Source organism: Tyto alba, unplaced genomic scaffold (genome assembly GCF_018691265.1).
Source record: "Tyto alba isolate M040663 unplaced genomic scaffold, T.alba_DEE_v4.0 Super-Scaffold_46, whole genome shotgun sequence".
Lineage (NCBI taxonomy): Eukaryota > Metazoa > Chordata > Aves > Strigiformes > Tytonidae > Tyto > Tyto alba.
In genome coordinates this window covers 6409903-6432923 of record NW_024881322.1, presented here as the reverse complement: position 1 = coordinate 6432923, position 23021 = coordinate 6409903, and positions in this window count along the sequence as shown.

Genomic DNA, 23021 nt, shown 5'->3' with positions numbered 1-23021 from the left:
TTAAAAAAAAAAAAAAAAAAAAAAAAAAAAAGAAAAAAGCAAGCTGGGGGAGGAGGAAATAAGACTGATCCCATTTCCAGTCATGGCTTAAGCCTGCTTGCCACCAGACCCTGACAGTGTTCATGTCATGTCTGCTTGAATTCCCTCTACATGTTACTCTAGTCAGAGGAAAATAAAAATGATGAGCAGTGCTGACATGTACACGCTCTGAAGAGGGCAGGGGCAAAGTCCTCTGTGAAGTTTTAAAAATAGATGTGCTGCAAAGAGTACAGAAAAGTAGACTAAGGGTTTCTTTCCCCCATATACAGCTTCTGTATGCACTTTGAATGCTGGAAGTGTCACCACATGATTTACTGTATGTATTTAACTAGGATGGCAAGGAACACTGCTAGGCGACTGTCAAAATGCAAGGATTTAATGGTTTGGGATCATTATCTAATCCGCTTCTCCAATGTAGCAAAAAAAATCATACCGCTTTTGCCTTAATCGCTTACACAGTTTCCTGACATATTTGCAGTAGAAAAAATTAACACATCATCAGTTACTGCAGATCAATTTGATGTATGACAGATTAAGAACTGGAAACACAGTGGGGATGTGTTCGTGTTTGGCTGGGCATTTTCCCATTTCAAATCATCCTTCTACGCTTCCTGGAAACTACTATAATATACACCAGTCTCATGGGTTTTTTGTTTCCCTCCTTAAAATATTAGGAACAGTGTACAATATCGCAAACTCTTTAACCAAACAAGCACACAATTAACGACCAATTTATGTGTTTTGTCTGCAATTTTCCTCAGCAGCAGCTTTAGTGAAGATTATTGCACAGTCTTGGCTCAGTTAGAAAGATCAGATTTACCAAGACAGTTGCAATTAATTGAAAGTTGTTCCTATTACCTCTGAAGGTTGCTGGAAAGAAATTATATACTCAGCTCTGCCTATCAAGAAAAAGGCATTCACAATTATAAGGAGATGATATCCAATTCATTTAAATAAGTTTTTATCACAGGTTAGTAGAAGGCTGTACAAGGCCTATTAAATTTCTTATTGGCATTAAGACAGAGACAACTGTTGTGATAGGAATTCAATAGCGTTATATTAAATACTTATTTTGCCATGAAAATACATCCGTGGAAAATGGAAAATAGTCCAGCTACCAAGTACTCAACTAATGCATACTAAAAATGAGAAATACACCCAGGAAATTTACTTTAAAAATACACACTGGACTCAGTAATTCTTCACACTCACCAGTGGATTATATGATAAAGGGAATTTTGATTTCAGCACCTTAATCCTAGGCTACAAAATAACAGCTAGTTTACTGAGAAATTCCAACCAGCACATGCATTGTGGAGACCAACAGTAATATTCCTCCTGAGACTTTGGTAGTCCTGCAGCAATTTACTCAGCACTGATGGCCTACCTGCACACCACAGCCAGCCCCAGACCTGGGTTTGTTTTAATGGATCCCTGAGGTTTATATTACTTTTGAAAAGTAGCAGACATAGTAGGCCTGATCCCCACCCGTGGATAGGTCCAGGATATTAGCAGAGTTGTCCTGACTTAAGTAGGAAGAGATGCCTTCTACTTTGGTGCACTGCATGGTCCCAGAAGAACCAAAGGAAGTTCCCTCACCTGCCTCATGTTAAAAAGGAATCACATTTTGGGGTGCTGGAGAACAGTAGATGACATCTAGCAGAGGAAATGAATTATTCCTATTATTAGTGTGCAGAAAAAAAAATATTTCTCTAGATCTTTGCAGATATGTACAGTTAAGATGTGGTTTGCACTAAATGTAATAGAAAGTATCCTCTGCACCCCCAACTACCAAAAATGAAATGACAACTCCAACAAAATATTAAAAGGAGTGCAATTATCACCAGGGAGGGTAAAAAAAAAAAAAAAAAAGATAATTATTAGTCTCCAGATTCTGTTGTAATAAGACAGGGATTCCTTTCAAGTCTGGAAACTTCAAACATCACCTGGGAACAAAGGAAATGAATGTAATGGCCACAACCCAGTCATCTTCTATTTATAGGATGAAACACTTGACATTATTTTTGCTCAGAGCCATTTACTACCCAGAAGAAATAACAACATTGCACACCACAAGCCAGTATCATAACAAATCTAGAAAGGAAATAAAATTACCCAATGTCTAGCTGAACCCAGTGCTATTTATCCATTTTACATAAACACTAAGGACAGAACCCTTTCTAGCAACAATTCCTAGCTAAAACACCTTCAACATAATGTTTTTCCCTAGCTACATCTGACTCCTGCTTTGCAGTATTCCTTGATAAACTTCTTGTTACTTCCAGGCAATATTTTAATAACCAAATATTACTGAACATGCTTTCCCTAAAATTGTGACAACAAATTCCCAGTTTAATCTATTATGCAGCTTATTTTTTGCTGTAGGAACGTACATCCCTTTTATGTATATATCTCTCCCAAGTCACACCCTTATAAATTTCCCTTTCTCTCCTTCACTCCTTAGGAGAAGCTTAACCACCCCCAGGTTATATTTTTCCTTCAGGAGCACCAGTCTGCTGCTTGTTCAGTTGTGATTGATTCAATCTAATCAGAAAGATTTTTCTTATATGGAGATTTTCAGTCCCTCCAAAACTAAGCTCACCATGCTGCCGTCTGCACTGTTCCCCTCCGTTCCTCTGAGGACAAGATGCCCTTTGTACAGAGGCATGGAGTGGGTAGTTTTGCATGGTTTTTCCCCTGCTAAAGTCACTTTCTTGCCCCTCCACCAGAGAGCCTTTTGGTCCCAAAGCAGGGCCTGCTTCTCACCAATTCTTTCTGTCCCTGTAGAGCAGCCAGGCATTTTCCAGCACTGACATTTTTCAGCTAAAAGGTCCTGAGGAGTGATCACTGCACAGTCAGGCAAACAGCCTCTCCTCTGGGCCCTCCACCTCTGCATTTCTCCTGAGCAATGTTTGTAATGATGCACTGGCAAAGTTCCTCACAGAAATGCTACTTCTCTGCTAGGGTACATGAGATGAAGCATGTTCTTGGTAACTCAACCCGTCAGTCTTAAGTCATCTATATTAAATAGATGTGTTTGCCCTCTCTGAAACACACATGCAAATAAAGCCCCAGGAGAAAAAAAAAACAAAAAACAAAAAACAAAACAAAACAAACAAACAAAAACAACAACAAAAAACAACAACAACAAAAAAAAAAACAAAACAAACAAACAAAAACAAAACAAAACAAAACAAAACAAAACAAACAAAAAAAAAAACCAAACAAAAAAACCACTCCAGCCTTGTGCCAATGCTTGAGGGGACAGGGAGCATCTTTATCGCCTGGGATTGCCCCAGGCACACAGAAGCCCAAAGGAAGCCCCTTTCAAAACCACCATGTTGCTGCTGCCTTAAGTGACTAGCAAGCCAGGGTGACAATGGAGGAGTGTGCTTCATCTAGGTGATCAGAAGGCATTTTCTCAACCTCTTGCTCTCTTCTTTCCCTTTTCCTCCAGAAATGATGAATGGGGAGACCAGAGGCCCAGCGTACAGAAGGTGCTCCCTCCTCAGGTGATGTTACAAATATCCTCTCTAGCATGGATATTTTCTCTAGCATTGGGAAGACTACTAGTACTGCTAGATGGGTCAATGAGTTAAGTTCTACTTTGGTTATCAATGGCTGTTTAACTTTGTGCATCCCAAAATTATAAGTTCTTTTATTGGAAGGATGCCGTAATCCAATTAACCTTTTCCTGTGTGTTTAGTGGTCATAAAGATTGCTTTGCTACCAATCCTGCCCGCCCTTCGCGAAGCAGAGACATGGTACAGGCAGCAGTGAAGCCTTGCTCATCCTGCCAGGCCACCTGCCCACCTCCATGGGGACACCTCTCGCTTCAGCAGGGCCATTTCAGCTCCGTGGTCCATTTAATAGTGGCAGACACCAAACTGAAGGGTGAAGCTGAGGGTTTGCTCTTACCTGTAAAACCGCTCCTGTATATGAGAGAGGCAGACTTCTAGTTTGTGTGATACGAGGCTGTTCTTCAGAGCTTCCCAGGGCTCAAGGGCTCTGCAGGACCTGCAGACCTCTGACATTGTTTACATGTGCCTTTTTTGGAGATAATGTGTTCGCTGACCATGCAGCGTACCTACAGATGCCGGTGTTAAAAGCTCCTTCATACCATGTTTCACATCTATATCACAGTAGAGAGAGGAAAGGTTATAGGAAAAAAATATGGGTGGGAGAAATCAAGGTTGTGTTATTTAGCCTTGAAGCAGACCTCAGACCCTATCTGGCCCGTGTAGAGGTGTGGTTTTGCTTGTAACAGCAATTATCTAATGACCAGGTAGGTAACTATTACCTACCTACTCAGCACTGTAAGATTGTGGGATCTAACATCTATTATATTGATTTCATAACTGATAATGATAATAAGTGGTTATTGTTTATATAATGAACAGTCTATGACCACAGAATAAAACACAGCATTAAGAAGTACAGGCACAGGATGGTATCAGAGGTCCCAGAGCTATAAACAGCTCAGTAAGGGTCCATTACAGGACATCAGAGAAATGCAACCTTGGGCGCTGGGTGTAATCAGCTCAGGGGATAACAAAGACACCATGTATCCAACATGAAAAACACAACAGACAGTAAATTTGGATGTAATGTACATATGCAGACCAATGAAGGAAGGGAAAGGTGGAGAGTGCATTAGTGAACATATAAAATCACCCCAACACAAAGATCCTAAAATGAGAAGGAAGAAACGATCATCAAGAGTATATTTGTCCAGATGCAGGACCTGGCATGCTGAGATCTCGCCGTACATCTGCTCTCCAGATTGAAACTGTTGACACTGACAACCAGACAACAGTTACACCACAGATATATCATAGCACACGTGCAACAGTTCCCATACAAAGCCACCTTCCAGTAAATGCTTCTCATAATACCTGGATGTTGTGCTGCCTGTTCTTCTTGGAAGAAAAGTGACTTCATATCAAAATTAAATAGCAGACTAGGTTTGAGAAAGCTATCCAAAGGGCTTGGGTAGAAAATGGGCTGTTTTGCAGTACTTTATTCCTAAGTTATATTTCAAATCAGTGTTTAAGATAAATTGAAGACATAATTTCCCATTTTGCCAGTATGGGTTTTCAAGAATGACAGAGTCAATATTTTAAGTGGTAAGAAATTAAGTTTCTTCACTTATACCTTGCAATTTTTAGCAAAACTTGCAAAACCTAAATAACCATGCTACTTTGAACTTAAAACGTAATATTTACTTCATCGAAAACACAGAAGAACAGGAGGCCCTGGCCCAGCCAGAGCTCTGACAAGCTGTCCTGTCTGACAGTGGCTGCTAGTGGATGCCTGAGAAAGGCTACAAGAGAGCAAACATCTGGTGAGCTGAAGGAGCTCAAGACAGCTGTTTGAAAGGAGCAATGATTAGTTTTAAACATTTGTATTTCTAAAGGGTAATTAAGAAGGGGGAGATATCAAACCTACTGTTGTAACAGAACAGAGGGTGCAGATTCATCATCCTTGGAGAAATAACAATGTTGCTTGGAAGAATAGCATATCTGCCCCTGATACAATTTAGCAGATGCTTTAAAATTATGCCTAGACTTAGGTTCAACTAGAGTTATGACATCTTTATACATTGCTTAACAAATAAATATAAGGTTAAGTATATGTTTTGAGCCAATCTTAAGTGCCTTTCTTTACCAGGACCATTTTAGGATTAAAGAAAACATCCCTCTATTCCTCTAAATCGGTATTTCCCTGTCATGCTACAGAGTCCGACTCAATGGGACTGCTCACAGGCTTCAAATGACAGGTGCTGCAAAGTGACAGAGATGCTCAGCATGGGCTGACTTGGATTTCATGTCATTTTTTCTGCTGTCTCTGAGGTCTGTAATGCCCATGTTCAATGGTTACAGATGTGCAGCATGTTACAGTTGAATAGAGAAACTAGCCCTATCTATAGAAAGCTTTCTTTCCATCGCCACTCCAAAAGCACCGTGAGGTACCAGCAGTACGAGGCTCCAGCACTTCACAAGGCAGGTCCTCGTGGGGACATCACGGTGTCCAAACTTCCCCTCCATCTCCCCCCAAGTTATTTCAGTGGGAGCAACAGGAAAGCAGAACGGAGCCTTCTTTGGTCAGTGGAAATACTCCCCATTCCCCATAACGTGAATCTCTACACGTTCAGGGTCCCCTGGCATTTGTACAGGAGGAACAAATTTTGGCTGCTTGACATTCGCTGCAGAAAGTTGCACTTTTTATTTGCAATGGCAAAAAAAGAGAATTAAACATTGCTTTGTACTTCTAATTTCTGCAATTTAATGGAAATGTTGTATAACTTCAAATTCTAAAACTAGCTGTGGAAAACCTGAAATTATATTTCTGTTAAGCAAAATGCTCTGAATTACATTATCTACCCGGGAGCTTTAATGAAGGAATAATGAAATCACTGTTCACAGACAACCACCCTGAAATCTCACATTAATATAAATTTACACATAGCAGTGGTTGAGGATATTAAAACACTCACTAGGAAACAGAAAAGGAAAGCCTTACAGTTTGGGAAAGAGCCATCCGTCCTCTTCTCTAGTTTATTCTAAAAATTCCTAGAATTTAAAAAGATGTGAAAAGTCTTTATTCAATGGTGGGATAAAAAGCCAGAACCTTTTCTGAAGCTGACTTTCCTAAGATGGGAAAATTAGAAGTTTTGAAATATTCAGTCTTTAAAGATGAATGTTTCCAGTTCTTTCTGTATCATGGACTTAACTTATACATCCCCACAGGTTTGATACAGCTCTTCAGTAATTACTGCTTACAGAAATCTGGAAAAATCCTTGGACAAAGTCTTTAAGTAAAAACTGTTCCCAGATAATTGCTATAATACTTTTCAGAAACAAGCAATTATTTTTTAGAAAATTAAATTTCAACTCATGAATTTATATAAAATATCAGTATTTGTTCCAATCTGAATTTCCACACTGCATAACAAAACGTGTTCCTGGAATAGGCTGATAAATATATGTCAGTTTAGACAAAATTTTAATATGGCAAAAAGTGAACACTAGAAACATAATTAATTTTTGTAATTATCTATATTATATTTAGAATCTGTATTTTACCTATGTAAGGACTTTTTAGATTTTTCTGAACCCACTGAGATCTGACCACCTTTAATAATATAATAGTTTAAGAAAAGAATATTCTCAGTTCCTTTTAGGTAGCAGTGAGGTCAGAGTGGACGGCTGATCCTATAAACTTCGGATTGCTTTCCACATAGCTTAAGAAGTGGAAAGTTGTGAGGCTTTTCCTGGTCCTAAAAGGGCTGTTTCCTCTCCAAATACTTCCCTAATGATCTGTGAACATAAATCAGCTGGGACTCACAGCAATACTGTTGAAGAGCAGATCTTTTTCTTATGACTTGGCAAAGCTGATTTAAACACCAGATGGATCAAAAATAATAATAATTGGAAGAAAAGAAGTATCTTCTTCCACTCGCCCCCCACAATCTTTTTTTCTGTCTCACACACACCTACACTTTTCCAGTCACACACTGAATGCTGCTCTCGGTAGGGCTCTGGAGCACCAAGCGCTTCCTGTGAAACGTTCCCGGTAATTTGCTCTGTTGTGATCCTTCCTTCACCGGCTGGAGTTAAGAGGGGGTGGTTTTATTTCTCTAGGTTACACGGAGCTGCTAACCTCTCCAGTGTTACTGGTACAACACATGGGATGGGCTGCAAACCAGTGGTGGAATCCTTTACGATACTGGGAACGTGGACTGGCTCTGCCGTGCCCAGGCTCGCTGCCCCTGCATCCACTTTCTAGCTGCTCTGGCAAAGTCACGCTCGCTTGAGCCTGGAGAGGCAAGGCTACTCTAATTGTGTCTGTCTTAAACAGCAAATCCTTTTCCAACCTGTCTATTTTTATAAATGTCACATTTTCTGTATGGCTGACCTTTTCCTTTCCTGAGTTCTCTATCTGACTTGGCATGGGGAGAGATGAAGTCCAGGATTTGGAGGATGGCGATGCAGTAGCTCTGGGATGACATATGCTGTGGAAATGCAGCACAGCCACTCTTTCCAGGCTCCTGATTATAGGGCTGGATCGCAAGTATGTCTGGCAGAACAATACGAGTGGATGGCACAATCAAAGGCTAAGAGAAACTGGTGCAAACTGGCACACTAAATTGTTAAGTATCCATTACAAAAGCTCACAGATCAGCTTATTGCAGGACCAGCCTGCTGACTAACAGAAATTTATCAAAACAGTGATTAAACACCCACAAACAAAACAAGCCACATTAATTTTTTCTTTTTTCTTAATGGAAAATCTCTCCAAGCATCTACAGGCTCAAGTGTTACTTGAGTGTTTCCCACAAGAATTTAAACTGGTGGAGCTGCTCAAAGCCTGTGGGTCACTCTATAGAGAACTCATTGCGGCTACGTCTCCTGAGAGTCCTCCAGCATGCCCGTGACCAAAAGAGAGCATCCTTGCATAGCACTAGTGTAAAGAGAGCACATCCAGTTTCAGAAAGCATCCGCAGCGAACAGAGCTAGGCTGCAGACCCCCAAAAGTCCCACCTGGACGGGCTCTATGGGGCAGTAGGTGAGCATGTGGGTACACGGCTGGTGCTCGTTTTGTGGACTAACCACGTCACTACCTGGCTGGTCTGCGTGCTGGCTGCCCCTCTGAGGATATAAAGGAGGTGATGACAGGAAAACAGCAGTGTTACTGCCCTTTCGGTCCACTGAAGGCCATTTCCCCTGCAGTTAGAGAGCAGAAGTAGAACAGACTTTTTTTTTTTTTTTACTGCTTGGGCCCAAAGATAATAAACATACAGGCTGGCCATTTCAATACTTTAAGTGCTTTGTGGTTTTTTTTTTTTTAATTTAACACAAATGACTCTTAAGTTCCTCTTAGTCCCCACTACAGCAACAATCAGTTCCCAGCATTGCATGAAATATGCCTTTTCTCAAGCTGTGCTAAACAGTTAAAAAAATCATCACTGCCTAGGTAGTGATTTTGGACAATACCATTCTGGTATTTCCCTTGAGAATCAAGATAAACACATTTTCTAATGGTTCCCCTAAGAAACTGCAAGTAGTAAAGCTATTCTTTAGCGAGCGTGTCTGCTTATCAAGTAGTCCTGTGGCTCCTGTGCAGGAAATTAAGACACACAGGAACGCTATTTTTAATTGGGTCTGTGCAATAAAAGGTGCAATTCTGGGATCGTGGACCATTCTTTCCATGCTTTCAGGCTCCAACACCACACACTGAAACGTGATCCCTTTTTCCACCTTCCCATTGTAATTTTCAAAGATATCATCTTAATTTTGTTTTTCAAAACGGAGAGTACCACAAAAATAAAAGCTTGTTTAACTTTCATAGTGGCCCACAGTGTGACAGATTAGAGAGGAACAAATATATCCAAAGGCATTTTTTGTGAAAAGTCCATCTTGTAAGTTTACCAAATTCTGAGGTCTTTTTTCCCTAATGCACCAGTGGGACTTAAATGTTGATTTCCAACACCCCTGGATGCATATCCAAAGCGCTGTTCTGTTTGTACACCAGCAGTTCTGCAAATCAAGTATTCTACTTCCTTTGCCTTGATGTGAAGTGCCTGGAAACACACAGCTTCTTTCTGGAAAGAACATCATGTTTTGCTGGACATGGAGCCACACATTTTCTTCCAAGTTCCACTACAGTGAAAAAAACCCTCTCACTTGGATCCAGGTTTCAGAGCTGGGTTTGATAGAGGTAGAATTTCCAATTGGCTTTGTTTCATCTTTTAGCGAGGTAACCTGCCACATAGGCACCCCCTCTCTCGGTGTTTGGGTACCTTGTTGTCTCTTCTGTCTCTTTTCCTTTCCTTGGAGCTGCAACCAGCCGCAAAACTGCCAGAACAAAGCTGCTCTTAGAAGCTAAAGAAGATAGAGAGAAATGCCTTTTTGTTAGATTAAAAGGCCGTCCCGCCAAAAAAAAGGGCTCTTCCAAAATAGCTGCTTTTCTAAACAGTGACTCCAAACTAAAGGGAAAGCACCCTGTAAGGGTGCCCTGGCAGTCCCGGGCTCCTGCCCAGCGGGGCTGCCCCCGCTGCGGGAACGCAGGAGGCTCAGCTCTCCCACAGCCTGCAAAAAAACAGAGGGGTATCCAAGGGACCTCCGAGACCAGCCCTCTTACCCACAACGTTACAGCAGTGACAAATCCTTCTCGCTGGAATATCTGCAAACACCCACCCTTAGGCTACACTAGACACAAACAAGCACAGTAGTAACCCCTTGGTTTTGCATGAGGCTGAAGCCAGGCAGCCATCAAAATGGCAACACGCGTTTCTATAAAGAGGTTTAAGATCACTGTAAAATTAGGTTTCCAAAAGCCAAATTTACTTTTTTTTCCTTTTTTGAAAGGAGCCACACACAAATAGCTCATAACTTGTCAAAAGTAGACATGAAAGGTAAAATAAAATTACAGTTAGGAAGCTGCGATAGGTACACCGTCTTTCCCGTTACACGCCGACCACCAATCTGTCAGCTGTCTGAACTCAGTCTGCATCAACCAGCCCTGAAATCTGGCAGACAGAGACTGAGCCTAATGTTTAGTACAGGCAGGTATGGCATTTGTTCAATTGTCTTTATATTTTCCTTTAAAATAAGTTTTTTTAAAAAAAACTTTTAACTGTGGTAAATTTCAACTATTCTGGCTAAAATTTTGAAGACAGCTCACCTGCAGAAAAGTAGGGAATGTCTCAGCTGAAATTTCTCATCCATTCCCCTGAGAGATGCTAGGGGGAAATACTTTGGTTTGTCTGTTACTCTAAAAGTTTTAGTATTTCTTGCTTTAGAGCAATGAAAAGGTGAGAGAGGAGGTGCTCTCCTCTGTAAATGGTTTGTACTGTCATTTTCCAGTGAAAAATGGATTGATAATTGATTTTGCCATGATAATTATTTTTGGTTGCTTACTCTTTCTGGATATCATAACTTATACGCATTTGTATTACAACTGGGTGTATCAGAAAAAAACTAGGATGTCACAGAGGCAGTCAGAGGTAAGGCAGTAAAAATATATCCTTGCATATGGTGCATTAGCAGGCCTGATGGGTGTCTTTTATGATGCTCCCCAATTGTGCAATCCCATTTTATAATAAAATACAATGCCATGCAGTTTATTAACAAATCCGAGAAGAAGAGTATATCCTGTAATTACATTTCAGACTCTGCGTGCATTACTTTCCTTTCCTGACAGCCCAGAGCTGTTCTCATTTTTTAATGCAAATGCTTTATGCTGCTGGTCAGTGACACATCCTCTTATCCTGTTTTTCTAAGAAAAGGAGGTATGAAATGCTCTTATGTGTCTGTGAGTGCCCACATAATTACTTTTGATCCAAAGGACAATTTCAACCCCATCCCAGGGAAGAGGGGATGCCTCAAAGCCTGTGAAAATGTGTGGATGAGTGGATGGCAGAGGGGCAGGGGAGCACATCCAGCAAAGGATGGGGGGGAGCGGTCCTGCACACAGCCAGCACAGCCCACTGCCCCAGCGAGCCTTGCACAGCTCTGCTGAGACACGCAGGGGAAAACACAGGAGACAAAAATCCAAAACTGCAGGAAAGCAGTCTTCCTTGGATCTGTAACTAACAGAACAGCTTAAATTGCTGTGGGGTAATCATCATGCTGCTGTAAAAGAAATGAATCAAAAGGGCATGCAAAGCTTTCTGAAGCCTTTGATTCTTACAGCTGTTTAAATCTGAGTGAATCACTCCTGTTTTCCCTAAGTTATCTATTTTGATACTGTCTCATCCCTGGGCTTCAGTGAGAGCTGGCTACTCTTCAGCTAGCAGCCAGAGACTGTGTATTTCTTTTATACTTTCTCTCTGGAGATAGTTGTCATCTCAGGAAAAATACACATGGACCTTAGAGAATTGAAAAATGTCCAATGGAAATACAACATTTGCAAAACTTGCTAACTAAAGGAAGAAAATAAAAACATAATAAGCTGATTTCCAAGTCTTTGCTTTCTTTTCCCCCTGAGATGCTGGTACTGAAAAATCCTTTCTAGGAGGGGTAAGAGCTTGAGAAAATTAACAAGAACTGAGAGGCAGTATAAGAGGTAGTGAAAACATTTCTCGTTTTCTCAAGAATGAATAAAAAGCAAGGTAGAAAAGATGAAGTTAAGAGATCTCGAATGAAAACCCCCTGCTTACAGCTACCCACCAAAGACAGCGTGCACCCTCCTGACCCTGCTCCTACCCCATTCGGCTCCAGGGTTGGACATGTACAGAAAAAAGTGAAGACCCACGTTATGCCTGCCAAAAGGAACCAGGGGGCCACAAGTCCACAGGGTCACTGGCTCCAGCCCTCTGCAAATATTGTCAACCCCATACGGGGTGTTTGGTGCAGGCAGTCCCACGGCACCACTATCTCCCCCTACATATTTCTGAAGCACATCTTCATATCCTGGTAACTAATTTAACTACAAAAAGAGAGCTTAAAAAGGCACAGTGCTGGAGGGGCGTGTGTGGGTATGGTGGTTTTCTCAGCTTCATCTAGCATTTGGCTATGTCAAAGCATGGAGGGAGCAGCTAACTGGGACCTCCAAACCCCCAGTGCTCTGTGTCCTCACCTTCACCTCCGAGACTGGTGAGAAAGGATGTTTCCTACTTGCTCTACATGGGCAATTCATACCACAGGTCCGGGTTGGGTGCAAATCAACATCCTGGAGTAGATAAAATGCAAACACATTTCCGTTTTTGTTGTGTTATATCATCCTTACAGCCTAAAATAAACAAACAAAAAAAATCATGATACAATTAACTTCTGGCAGTGTGCTCAAGATGTCCCTTCCCTCACTGTACTGGTATTTTGCTGTCACTGAACTTTCCTAAGCCAGAGAAACATTCAAATGATTGAAGAAATAACTCAAAAAGATTGTATCAGGGCTGGGATATGGGCTATGTCGCAGATTATTCCATATCAGGTGCAGATTATTGACCAGTGTCATCCCAAATGGCAGCATTATTTTTGAGAGGTGATTAACTTTAAAATTCTTATTTGGATTAAATTGATAAAAGGACCCTCTCTTGTTCAAGTACTGGAACATTTTCTGCTATTTCTGGGGAATACCAAGTGAACTTTCTTTTGCTAGACATTGATAATAAAAAGTTGAAAATACTGAATTGATAAAATTTCTTTATGCTTTTGTTTTCTTGTTTTGGAGTGGGTTTTTTTTTGTTTTTTGTTTGTTTGTTTGTTTTGTTTTTCTTTGTTTTTTGTTTTTTTTTTTTTCTTTTCTTTTTTTCCCAATATTGCCCCTTCTGTTTCTACTCTGAATCTAACCCTTTGAAAAGTTAAGATACCACGTCTGCATCTCTATTGAAAATATGTATTTTTTTTTTCCCCCTTTTCTATATCTGAAGTGGAAATAGCTTTAGGAAAATGTGAAGAAAAGTCAGGATCAGTCTCAGAAAACTGACATGTCTTTCATCCCATATACGTAAGAAGACTGACAAAGTAGATGAGATGCAACCTACTTTGAGGCTATCTTCTAATTTCTCAGTTCATATTTAAGAGAGTTGCCGGACTTGAGTTCACAGTTAAATCCACCCTTCCTACCAATAAAAGCGCATCCGGGCAGTCTGGTGAGTGGGAAGGTGGGCCCTAACTACAGAAAATCTTCTCTGCCCTCGTGGTGCCAGGTGAGCTGGGAAAGAGAGCTGGGGTCTGGGGTCTGTCTCCTGTCCTCAAGCTGGGCTGTGGTCTTTCCCGTGACAGACACGGGGTAGCAGATCTCCCTCCCTGCAATGACAAGTCCACCGCTGTGACATGGCCATAAGCCGAAATCCTTGCCCGCAAGCAAAGCCTTACGGGCTCACGAGGGGTTTTGGTGGCTTTCCCCTCCCCTGGTCCGCGGGGTCTCACATGCTGAGCACGAGGCTCGGGATTTCTTCCAGCCCCTGCTGTGACTCCATGAACAGCGAGTATTTACGCCGTGCCATGAAGCAAGCGCCCCCGCTGCCCTGAAGAGCAGCGGGATGGCAGCTGCCGGTCATCCTGACAGAATAAGAGCCCTCCCGCATAGCCACACCCCAGACACATTATCAAAGCCTTCCCACGTGCTTAATTAACGAGCTGGTTTTCACCTCTGCCCCCATTATCTCAGAGCGGGAAAAGTGATGTCACCCTGTGCCATGACATGAAATAGTCAGCTGAAGCACAGCCTCCATCTCAGTTGCCTATTGAGTTGGTATCCTAAATTAGAGAAACTGCAAAACTTTTTTTTTTTTTTTCTGTATTAGACCAGCATGCTGAATCAGAGTGGGAAAGTCAGCCTCCTACATCTCAGAAGTGGATATGCTTACATTCCCCTCTGGGGCCAAAACAGGTGTTTCTCGCTAATGAAATTGTTGAGTTTGAACATAATTTATTATATTCATACACATACACCAAGAACTGAACAGGGCAAAAAAGCAGTTGGAAGAGTGTGATTACTCAAGAAAGAACGGTGATTTTTGAGACAAGTATTTCTAGGACCCCTGTTCTGGTTTGGCTTTCCTCCTCTGCCTCCCTAGAAAGACTTGACCTCCTTGATTAAATCATGTCAGATACTCTGAATTAGATAATCAAAACCTTAAACACCCCCAGTCTCTTGTGCACTTTGAAATTCTTGGTCTTCACATAACGAACGTTTTTTGGGTGATGCTGTGTGGTCCCATTCAGATTTCAGCACCCTCCGGCCGGTTAGTGTTGTCCTGGGAGGCAGGTGTCAGGGTGGCACAGCCGGCACGAACCTCCCTGTTCTCCCTGAAGGGAAATTTCCTCATTTGGAGAGCACGCAGGCATGAGAAACGGGTCAGCCACCCCTGCTGGCTTTCCTTCCCGTGAAACACAGGGCTGTTTCTGCCAGCAGAGCCCTAGAGAAACTCCAAGACACGAGGTTTTACTGCCACATTCTACTGCCCAGAAGAACACCAGGTTATTCCTGACTGGTCCATGAAGGCACATGAGCGTGTCATCAACACAAATGGAAAAAAATTACATGTTGAACTGCCAATCCCAACACTTCATAGTTCCAGATCTGGTTTAATGATCTGAGCCAGTGGTTTCAGGGCCAAATTAAATGACAAAGGTGACAGAAGGGCCCATCGCTCCTTTCCTAAATAACACAAATTGTTCTGAACTGTCACAGCAGATCAGGATGAAGGCTTTAGGCTAGCAAGATATCCATAAAGATCAAACGGGGATGAGGGTAGGGGAGAACTAATGTGCATTTAATCCCAAACACTCTACTGTGACAAGACCTTTAAAATTTTATTGTTAAAGTTATTTGAGGTAGTTTTAGGGATGAAATGAGAGAGTAGCTGTCAGACTCAGATGCCTTGCCCAGGGTCCTACACCAGCCCCCCTGCACCCAGAGCAGAATCCAGGCAATGACCACAGGACTGGCAGCGGTCTCCTCTCTGCCCCAGCTTGGCCGGCAGGAAGGTCCCTGGAGGGGGATGATGACAGCATGGTCCCAGGGCACTGCCGACGCAGGAGGGGACAGAAGGACACCATCGTGACGGGCCCGTGGTCAACGCATGTCGCTCCTTCCACCTGTCATCTCACCAGATGCCATCTCACCAGTGATGCTGAGGAGACGTGGAAACTGAAAGGGAATGTGCAAGGTAAGAAAAAAACCAAGAAGAAAATGGTGCAGGAAATGCTGTTTCCCTTATTGGTGCAATATTCAGGATATTTATTTAGGCTGTGCGCGTGCTAAACTCAGAGTTAAGGCTGTTTTCTCTTGTCTCTCCAAGGCTGCCTTGCCCAGGGTACACATGGGCTGGACATCTCAGATCTTCCTGTGCTACTTGATAGTCCTTTTACAAATTACTTTTCTTCTCTAACTCCAGAAAGTGCATCTTAATGTTTGGAGGAGGTTAACAAATAATAAAAAGACTAATGCTAGTGTTTGGAAAGCTGCTTCTGTGCCCACAAGCAGTAACCTCAGCAGATCACTGAACAGGAGCTTTGCAATTATTCTCCAAACAAGACGAATCAAAATCGAAGGTACTAAGCTCAAATCCTCAGTGTGTCATATTTATGTAAATACCCAAATAAAATAATCATCAGCACTGTTCTGAGAAGCGAGGGGGAGTGGGATAGCTGGGGGCAGAGTGCTGGCAAGACATCTAGAAAGCTCACAACCAGGAGCAGCAAACATCAAAGTGCCACGAGGAGGATGGATTTGGGTTCTCCAATTGCTTCATGTTTCATTGAATGTGACAGTTGTGCTTTCATGTTTTTGAGTAGTGGAGGCAAAGATCCCCCTGAACTAAAGGTTAAAGGAACCGATGGCTGGAGAACTCTGTTGCTGAGAGACAGAGCTTCTGAGATAGGTGCTGGGACTGCCCTAAGCCCAAGGGGCAGGACATGAAATTAAGGCCTTCTGAAGCACTGCCTACTTGGATATTTAACTGAGCAAGCCTCTGGAGTTCTCTTTTGTTCATTTATCCCCACTCTTCTTACATACAGCTTTGAGATATCATCTTTTGGAGGTTTTTTGTTTCCCTACTTCTGTGCAGTTTTCTAATTAGAGCCCCAACATGTGGTGAACACACAGAGGAACTGGATGGCCACAACTCAAATGCTTCGGGGCTACCTTTACACAGGGGGGATTATCACAGCATCCTTTCCACCCTAGCAAAAAGTTTGAGCAGAAAGTTGCCCTTGGTTTTGGCCATTAAAGAAAATAAATGGGATACTTTTTTTTCTGTGCAAGCAAAGTTAATTAATACCAGTTATGGTTACGTGAGCAGAATATAGGTCTGTAATTCAGACATGCTGACCTTGCCCCATGGAGGTCACCTAAGAAGTCAGTTTAGCCATGTCTTGCTGCCCAGGAGTGCTGCTAATTCTGCCATTTCTGAGTCCCGCTACGGAATTAACTACATTAACCTGTGTGAAAACACGTGGTAATGCAATTCAGCTCTGTGGCTAATTTATACATTTTCAGAATTAAGTTATCATCATTTAGCATCTAGTTATTTATGTCCCTGAGGGCAAGTTTTTATTAGTATAGGGTGATGGTATTAATATTTTAAAGGCAAAAGAATCAACGACCCAACTAACAGTTTATAAAATTATCTTCCCAGCTTGCCTTGAATGATACTGCAAAAATAATACAATGAAAAAAGCATTACAGAACCTTGATCAAACATGATCCTTCAGGGCTAAGGAACCTCATTTTCCTGCATACAGATACGGTTCACTCAGTCCTGCAGGATTTCATACCGCATGAAGACATCAATATTTTCTGAAGAATTAAGCAGAGCAATTAAATAGCTACTCTACTGTGCACCATGAAAAAATAGAGTTGGAAAGGATCATTTCATAGGGATATCTAGTCCATCCCTAATCAAAGATCAGCTAGACTTACAGTATACCTGCCATGAATGAATGCTTCCCCCTGCAACAGCCCAGATTGCTACAGGGGCACTGCCACACCTAGATCAGGCTTAAAATTCCTTTACAAGTGGTTTCTCTCTTTGCAAGAATATGAAGTGAATTAATGGAGACCAAACCACTTCCCTTGTCAACTCTTTGCTAGGGAACAGCAACAACAAAGTGGTTTAACAGAACAAAAGCAACCAAATTCACTCATGAGCAATCTGAAGAAGTAGGTTTGCTTACTTTTGAGGTTCTGATATTAAGCAAGTTGCTCTCCAGCCACAGTCAACTGGTGCCACCCATGAACTTCAGAGGAATGCCAGGGCAGTCCCTTTGAATGCTTCAAGCTGAGACACATAGTGCCATGGGGAAGATATAATAAAGCAGAGAGAGAAAATGAGCAGATTCTCTGGAAGACTCCCTACCTTCTGTGTCTAATATTGGTCTTTCAAAGCACACACATGTGGTGTGCAAAAGAGGCAGCAACAGACATGCATAGATGCGTCACTGTATGGATGTGGTACAGAGCAAGTCAACTCTAATGACTTGCTAGTGGTTTTCGGCCAGTCCCAGTGAACAGACTCTTGTGCAGCAGTTTGTCAGTGGTGGGATGCCCTGTGGACAGAGGCAGCAGAAGTGGGCTTGCTCTGCTGCGTGCCGTGCAGGTTGAATGCAGATAACCTAAACGCCTACGAGACTAATAGAAAGACATTTGCTATTTATGAGTAGTGACCCTCTCTACAACACAAATCCTGGATGGATAGTTTTACATAGTCTGATTGGTCAATGATTTTACATCTGTTTAGATAGACTGAGCTGCTCAAAAGCTGAAAAAATTATGGTGTTGTAAAGCCAACAAGCAGTACCTCTAAAAACTTTATTTGGTGCTTCTACCATGGCTAGGTGCTGACATAATGGGACTTTTACCTACTTGTGTCTTGTGCACTGAGGCTATACCTCCACAGTTCATGGAGTGGTTAAATTACTTTCCCAGGGTCACATAACTCGTTGTTGTCAGAGCTGAGATGAGAAGCCAGGTGTTCTCATTGCCACCCCAGACCCCAGGCTCTACTAGCTAGATTTTGTGTTTCCCTCTACTTTACTAGTTTCTGCTACGAGAAATGTAAGAGCAGTTCATCCTGCATTATATGCAAGAAAGGAAGCAGAAATCTGAATAGTTGCCATCTGCTGAAGTTGCTTTGATTTATTGCTTTCCAGCCTCAGCTGAAGATCAAACATGCTCTAGAGAGAAACATTTCCTTAGGTTGTGATACTGTGCGTATTTCTGCTCAATGCTAAACTAAGTCACAAGGACATGAGCAGAGAACATTCCCTTTCTTCACCAGAATAATTTATACCTTTAATTCGGTAGTTATAACCAGCCGCCCAAAAGGTATTGTTGTCTCCATCCACTGGCAGTAATTTTTCATTCAACTAGCATCAAATTTGAAATTGAATAAAGCAATTATGCTTTGTAGTTTTCCCTGTCTGGTTTATTGTTGTCTTAGTTTGGGCTGAAATAGAGTTAATATTCCTTTTCAGGGACTAGATGAGTGCTGTGTTTTGGATTTAGCTTTGGGTTTGGTATGGGAAGAATGCTGATAGCACACTGATGTTTTCAGCTGCTACCGAGACTTCAAGGACTCTCCAACTCCCCATGTCCTGCCCGTGCGCAAGGGCACAGGGAGGGAGCACGGACAGAACACCTGACCCAAACTGGCCAGTGAAATATTCCATATCATGGCACGTCATGCTCACTATATAGAGGAGGGGTGGTTGGGAAGGAGCTCTCTCTCCTCCGGGATTGCGATTGTGGGATCTTGGTATCTGGGGGTCGCTGGCCGGGAACGGGCTGGGGATTGGTCAGCGGGCGGTGAGCAATTACGCTGTACATTGCCTGTTTATATATTGCTTTTTGTTTTCCCCCCATCATCGTTATTGTTTTTGTTTTATTGCCATTATTAAACTGTTCTTATCTCAGCCTGCGAGTCTCCCTTCACCCCTCTAATCCCCTCCCCCAGTCCCAGGTGGGGAGGGGGAAGGGAGGGTGATTAGCTGCGGTGGTTGGTTGCTCATCAGGCCCAAACCACAACAATTGTATTTTCTCAGAAAGGACCTCTCTATCCATTAGAAGCATACCCCTATCTTTCTTCAAAATGTCACACAGACAGCAGTAATTTTATGGCATTTCACCCCATCTGTCCACATTTTTGGAAATAAGTTTTGTACTTCATGTATTACCATTTCCTACCCAAGTCCAAAGCCATATAATTCTTCAGATAATTACTGCTACTGTTTCTTTCAGATTATATAATTATTTTCCATGTCTATCTAACTGCCTCTTCATTTGTAGGTTTAATGTTGATTAAACATAAAGTATTATGTCACTGCTAATTTTACTTCAAAGAGGGATTTTCACACTAGGGCAAATAAAAAGCCCAATATCGATATCTATGCATAAAGTAATTTACTTTTCCATTAATTTTCTGTACTCCCTCAGCCCCTTTGGTATTACTGGAGATCTTTGGTGTTTGAATTAACTCTGTTCCTTTGCACCAAGATCTGTCTTTGGCTCAGGTCCCAAGTACTGGTAATAGCTGAGACCTAAAGGACAGTTTCTGGCAGAGTCCTACCCAGAAGGGCAGCTTATGTCCTACCAAAACAGGGAAAATAATGTCAGTATTTGGATCAGGAAATACTCAAAAATTATGCAGTTTATGTGTGTCCTCTGACAATCTAGAATGAAAAGAAAAAATCACTACATCTAAAACAAATAAGAGGTAGCAATAATAATAAAACTTACAAGACGAATCTATAAAAAAACTTAAAAAAAACAGGTTAATGTTTTGCCAGCTACCGCTGGCATAACCCGCCCCTTTTTTTTTAATCACATTTAAAAAAACAACATGTGTCTGTATATCACTTGTGTGAATCGTCAGTGTTTTCACCAGCATGAAGAGAGCTCTCCTCCTTAGAGACTCAAATTGCCTTTCTCAGCTCTCAGGCTTTGGGAGAGAGCAACATTACCCTGCCTCTCTCAGCCTGGGTCGTTACCTAAGACCAAGGCAACCCAAAATACTGTCCTAAATGAAAGTGTCACATAATCATAATACCGCATATGGGCATAACTGAGAGAGAAAAGACTTAACCTCCACCCAGAAGTTCCCTACATACTTCTCTGGCTGCTTTCCATCCTTTAAAAGAGACTTGGGGTGAGTGGGGGTTCCCAGGCACCACAGTGGTGCCCTCCCTGTGTGCAAGCCTGGCTGCCAATCTCTGCCACCAGCCCCTCTCACCACCCCCCTTGTCAGGGTCCCTCCACGCTTTGCAAGCTGTGAATCCCCTACTTTGAGAAACAGGGGGAATAACCCAGTCAGATCTTGTGTTAGCCTCCAAGATACCAATGAGGAGCATGGCAGGGGAAGGGATGGCTTTTCTTGCCTCTGTGCAGATAGCCAGCCATGCCTTGAAGTGTGGAACCCATTTTTCCTTACATTAAACATCTTGACAGCCCCGAGACAAAGATGCAGAGCATTGGTCCCATGTTACTTCCCATCTGCACCAGTGACATGCTGAGGAACACCACACCAGATGGCCATTTCACCAGGAACTATGCCAATGCTGTGCACAAAGAGAGTTCCTGTCCTCGAGTATGTCAAGAAATAGCACTGAGATGAAAAGATGTAGGTCCAGACAATAACAAATAATCTCATCACTCCAGCTGAATAACTGTTGGCAGTTTTAGCTATGTTAGGTATTTGTAGGCAGTACAGAAGGGATATCTACTCGTGTAGGGATTTGAAAGATGAAGCTGTTCATGGCGTTTAGGTGGAGCGAAGACAAAGCAGTGCAAGCAACACCAAAAATGCTCCATGCTTGTCATCCTTTAGCCAGGACAGCTAGGAAAACCCAGGTCTTGCTGCTCAAGACAATAGAGACCTTTAAAATCAACAGCAAGTTTCTGACTGAAACTCAGTGGACCTGAAGAAAAGGACACTAACAGCATGCCAGCTCACCCAGAATCTGAACCCATGTATCTTTGGGTCCAACTGCAGCTCCCATCTTTTTCTCTTGGTTCCAGTATCTCACTGAATTTCATTGTCTTTGGGGCAAAAATTACCACATCACTGATGACCATTCTTACACCCCTGCACTCTTACGAGAGCTGATTTATTGCATTAAATGCACTAATGAAATTTGAAACATAGTGCTTCTCACCTCCAAAGTCATGCCCTAGAGCAAGAATGAAACAAGCCCAGAGGGAGCCTCAGGACAAAAATATTCAACCCAATCTTTCAATAAATACCCTACACATTCTGTTCTTTCCTCCAAAATAGTTTCAAGGCAGTAATGTCATCATGATGTGTTCAAACACAGCAGTGACAAATCTACATGGGGTAGGAAATAAACTTAAGAATCCAAGGCAAACTCTAGACATTCTTTCTTTGTCCTTGCCTTAAATTCCCATTTTCTCTGGCAGATTTAAACTTACTGTGAATGATTACAAGTTGAAGGCATTTAGTTGATCCATCAGCGTTAAATTCCCAGGAGGAAATATAGCAGATCTACAGCAATGGATGTGGATGAGGATATCGTGTGGGTGATCAGCGGTGAGCTGTCCATGTCCCACATGTACATGTTAATTTAAAATTCTGAAAGAAATTCTGATCAAAGCATTAATTGTTGGTGTTTTAAATATCATAATTAAGTCATTGCTTTTCATCTTCTCTGAAGTGGGAAAGTGTTGTCACTTCAAATCTCTTGTTTTGTGCCAGAGATTTCTAGTAGACATGGATCTGGGATGTTAATGTTTGCATTTGTATTCACTCTGCAAACAGCTAAAATGTTCACCTTCTATGAATATTCAGTATGTAAAAATTCAGGCAACATTTTTCACTTGCAGGCCAATAATTGCAATAATTTATTCACCAGAAATGCTGAAATATACGTCGTTGAGCAAATATCTATCTATCCATCTAGTTACTTGGACAACTTTATCTGCAGATAAAAGCTGTGAAAAACATCTTAAAGCATTTAATTTAGTGTGAACTTCTTTCAGGACTGGTAAAGGTGAAATACAGCAGATAGGAAGTACACAAGCTATTAGAGACTCCAACTTTCCAGTGGAAAGGAACCCAGAAATTCTATGTTTGTGCTTTAAATCTTACAAAACCGTGGAAATTTGTAGCTAGAGATATAAACAATGGACAAGTTGTATCAAAACATGGAGGAGAGCTGGGTAGCCTTGCAGCAGTACACAACAGGGAACAGCAAGTGCCTCTGACATGGGGTTACGGCAAGCTGATGGTACCATACAGGGCTTTGCTTCCAAGGAAGGACCAGCCGTGTTTCCAAAGCCTCTGTGGGCACTAAAGGACAGTAACTTTCATTGCAGGAGGGAGCTTCATGCTAGTTTGTTATTACTGCTGCTGCAAGCATGGAATCATCAGCTTAACCTTTCTCCGAGTACCACTGTCTGTGCTATCAGATTTTGGGGTCAGCCCTAATGCTGTCTGTAGTTTGGAAGTCCTAACCTGCTCCCACAGCTCAACTCTGCAGCTGAACTGTCAGTATAACTTTAGTTCATGTTATCAG